The following is a 4,625-nucleotide window of genomic DNA, read 5'->3' as shown; positions in this document are numbered from 1 at the left end:
CCTATATACAGGGAATGCATGCGTCTATCGTGGGCAGCTGAGCGTTGCCCCCATCCCTCTTCTATTGTCATTCGACCCACAACGAACCGTGCACGCACAGCCGCAGCCGCTAGATCGTCTAATTCTTCAACCCATCCACTCGACTCGGAACCGGGGGACCACAATTACGTGAACAATACTGCGAAGTGTGAAATTCATTGAAATTATGTAGCTAAGCTGCTATTCTCAACCTCATTAACCAGCCGCTTGGATGATCCAAATATGACCGCCGGCCGGTGTGGCCGTGCAGTTCTAGGCGCTTCAGTCTGGAACCGCGTGACCGCTACGGTCGCAGGTTCCAATCCTGCCTCAGGCATGGATGTGTGTGATGTCCCTAGGTTAGTTAGGTTTAAGTAGTTCTAAGTTCTAGGGGGCTGATGACCACAGATGTTAAGTCCCATAGTGCTCAGAGCCATTTGAAGCATTTGAACCAAGTATGACCCCAGAGCCCAGACATCAGGTAGCGTTTATTGGAATGCACGTCGCAGTTTGCAGATATTGGCACTCTGTTTCCTGAATAGTTGTCAGAGCAGTTGTTTACAACTGAAGACCCCACAGAAAAACGAGGTAAGTCACATTTTGTACAGACAAATAAAAACTAGCCACAGCTCTGGACAAATCAAATACAGCAATAATAAGCCTAAAAGATAAGGGTGTAGGCCACGATTTTACTGAAATACTGTATATATTTTTAAAGGTTGTATATTAGAGGCAAATTCAGTTCAGATGATGCCATAATATACTTACAGGGTGTTTCAAAAATGACCGGTATATTTGAAACGGCAATACAAACTAAACGAGCAGCGATAGAAATACACCGTTTGTTGCAATATGCTTGGGACAACAGTACATTTTCAGGCATACAAACTTTCGAAATTACAGTAGTTACAAATGTCAACAACAGATGGCGCTGCGGTCTGGGAAACTCTATAGTACGATATTTTCCACATATTCACCATGCGTAGCAATAATATGGCGTAGTCTCTGAATGAAATTACCCGAAACCTTTGACAACGTGTCTGTCAGAATGGCTTCACATGCAGATGAGATGTACTGCTTCAGCTGTTCAATTGTTTCTGGATTCTGGCGGTACACCTTGTCTTTCAAGTGTCCCCACAGAAAGAAGTCACAGGGGTTCATGTCTGACGAATAGGGAGGCCAATCCACGCCGCCTCCTGTATGTTTCGGATAGCCCAAAGCAATCACACGATCATCGAAATATTCATTCAGGAAATTAAAGACGTCGGCCGTGCGATGTGGCATCTTGCATAAACCACGAGGTGTTCGCAGTATCGTCTAAGGCAGTTTGTACCGCCACAAATTCACGAAGAATGTCCAGATAGCGTGATGCAGTAATCGTTTCGGATCTGAAAAATGGGCGAATGATTCCTTTGGAAGAAATGGCGGCCCAGACCAGTACTTTTTGAGGATGTAGGGACGATGGGACTGCAACATGGGGCTTTTCAGTTCCCCATATGCACCAGTTCTGTTTATTGACGATGCCATCCAGGTAAAAATAAGCTTCGTCAGTAAACCAAATGGTGGCCACATGCATATCCCCGTCATCAATTCTGTGCACTATATCGTTAGCGAATGTCTCTCGTGCAGCAATGGGAGCAGCGCTGAGGGGTTGCCGCGTTTGAATTTTGTATGGATAGATGTTTAAACTCTGGCGCATGAGATGATACTTGGATACTTTGGCGTCATTTGGACCGCAGCTGCAACACGGCGAATGGAAACCCGAGGCCGCTGTTGGATCACCTGCTGCACTAGCTGCGCGTTGCCCTCTGCGGTTGCCGTACGCGGTCACCCTACCTTTCCAGCACGTTGACCTGTCACGTTCCCAGTCCGTTGAAATTTTTCAAACAGATCCTTTATTGTATCGCTTTTCGGTCCTTTGGTTACATTAAACCTCCATTGAAAACTTCGTCTTGTTGCAACAACACTGTGTTCTAGACGGTGGAATTCCAATACCAGAAAAATCCTCTGTTCTAAGGAATAAACCATGTTGTCCACAGCACACTTGCACGCTGTGAACAGCACACGCTTACAGCAGAAAGACGACGTACAGAATGGCACACCCAAAGACTGCGTTGTCTTCTATATCTTTCACATCACTTGCAGCGCCATCTGTTGTTGAAAATTGTAACTACTGTAATTTCGAAAGTTTGTCCACCTGAAAATGTACTGTTGTCCCAAGCATATTGCAACAAACGGTGTATTTCTATCGCTGCTCGTTTAGTTTTTATTGCTGTTTCAAATATACCGGTCATTTTTTAAACACCCTGTAGCTTAGCAAATGACATGTGAGGGTTACATATAAATTTCATTGTGTTTATAGATAGTTCATCTATAAATGAAACGATCATTAAATGGACGCCCTAGCTGCAAACATTCGTCATGTACTTCATTGGGGACATGTTGAAAATGTGTGCCCTGACTGGGACGTGAACCCGGGATCTCCTGCTTACACGGGAGCGCCCTCGGTGGCTCAGATGGATAGAGCGTCTGCCATGTAAGCAGGAGATCCCGGGCTCGAGTCCCGGTCAGTGCACACATTTTAAACATGTCCCCAATGAAGTACAGCAACGCCTGTTTGCAGGTAAGGTGTCCATTTAATTATCATTTCATTTCTAGCAAAGCTGCATGGTCATCTATGGTAACTGTTCTTTAGTGAACAGATACTACCGTCATATATAGGTAAAATATGGCTTCCTGGCCATTGACCTTGTGCGAACGCACACGCTATGCCCGAACTCGTGTGGGACTTAGTAGATTAATCGCCACGAGTAATTACGAGTAATGAGTAATGAGTATGATGGGCAAACATCTATTAGGCGCACTCTGAATGTAGTGTTGTGGACATGTTGGGAATGTGGGGCTCACGGGGAGCGTGCAAGGGATAAGTCCCTGCAGGCGCACTATCCTCTGCGCCCTCGGTGGCTCAGATGGATAGAGCGTCTGCCATGTAAGCAGAAGATCCCGGGTTCGAGTCCCGGTCGGGGCATGCATTTATGTCCCCAATGAAGTACATCAACGCCTGTTGGGTGTCCATTTAATTATCATTTCATTTCTAGCAAAGGTGCATGGTCATCTACGGTAACTGTTCTTTAGTAAACAGATACTACTGTCATATATAGTTCATCCATAGGTTTTAATGAGTAAGTTCGCGAGTATCAAAATATGTGACATAAATAGCCATATATTTTGATTTCGTTAACTTAGGAACTTGATTTTTTTAAACTGCCAAGAGGCCGGGTCTTAGAACGCTCTAAGGAGAGGGGAAAAAAGAAAATAAAAGCAAATAAACGACACACCATCAAGGAATTAATCAAATGGGACGGAAATGTGTAGATGTGAGATACATGTACAGAGAAACAAACTATTACAGTTTTAGAAAAAAATGGATGATTTAGTCGAAGACAGAGCTTGACAATTTCAGCAAGTCATTGGTGCACTTCTGGCCCTTGTGCAAGAAATTACTGGGCTTGACAATAATTGATAGATTTTTTGGGTGTTCTAGTGAGGCATTTTATGCCAAATTCTGTCTGACTGGAGCGTCAGTTCGTCATAATCCCAAGCTGGTTGAAGAGCCCTGCCCATAATGCTCTAAATGTTCTCAGTTGGGGAGAGATTGGTTGCTGGCCAAGATAGGGTTTGGCAAGCACGAAGGCAAGGGGAAAGGGGGGGGGGGGGGCTTTCTCTTGGTGAAATGATGGCTTGCCACGAAGAGCAACAAAACGACACGTAGAATATCGTCGACATACCGCCGTGTTCTAAGAGGAGTCCTGGTATAAGATGAAATGGCACCCCAGTCCTTCACTCCTGGTTGTCAGGCTATCTTCTGAGGGGCAGTCAGGTTGGGGTCACCCAGTATCTGGGCGTCTTCAGCCAGGAATCTCCTTCACTGGGGTGGAATTGCCTTCAGCGATGAGCCCCTCGTTGAACTGATCCCCAATGATCAGCAAAGACGTGTCTGGAGATGCCTCTGACAGCTGTAGTGTACCTGCCCTACGGCCTGACAACCACGGGTGATGGTGTGGGCTGTCATTTCATTTGATAGCAGGACCGCTTTGATTATTATCTGTAGCACTCTTATAACACAGCAGTACGTCAATAATATTTGTGCTCGATTTTGTTGTCCTTCGTGAAAAGCCATGCGAGGCTTACATTTCAGCAAGATAATACGTGCACACGCACAGCGAGAGTTTCTGCTGATTATCTTCGTGCATGTTCCATTAAGTTTCGGGTGTGCGGCCGCAAGAAATCTCCTTCTTCTTCTTCTTCTAATATTTCGGCTGTATAACGTTCAGCCATCTTCAAAGTGAGCCGTAAGACTGGCGCTCCAGTGCTCGCTTCGTCCCTTTATACTGTTGTACCGCGCGACAGCGCATGTGGTCACAGATGAAAATGCGCCAGAGACTTTGGTCTGCGGCAGAGACGTGCATACTGCGCAAATTGTATCTATGACTCCGCAGTTGATCTTTATTGGCATATCGATATATCATTGTGAGCCGCACTGTGACAACGTCTTTGCGAGTTTATTACAGCAAGTGCCGGATTCCAAGATTTATCAAGATTGAAGC

The 4,625-nt window shown here is 45.5% G+C and overlaps 1 non-coding gene across 1 annotated transcript; it reads left to right on the top strand.

Annotated features, from left to right (window-relative positions):
- Positions 1–2,971: 2,971 nt before the first annotated feature.
- Trnat-ugu (transfer RNA threonine (anticodon UGU)) lies at positions 2,972–3,046 on the top strand. The gene has a single exon. It is a non-coding gene; the product is annotated as a tRNA-Thr (tRNA).
- The last annotated feature ends 1,579 nt before the right edge of the window (positions 3,047–4,625 follow it).

The sequence above is a fragment of the Schistocerca gregaria genome, chromosome X (genome assembly GCF_023897955.1).
Source record: "Schistocerca gregaria isolate iqSchGreg1 chromosome X, iqSchGreg1.2, whole genome shotgun sequence".
Lineage (NCBI taxonomy): Eukaryota > Metazoa > Arthropoda > Insecta > Orthoptera > Acrididae > Schistocerca > Schistocerca gregaria.
This window is presented reverse-complemented; position numbering and strand designations above follow the sequence as displayed.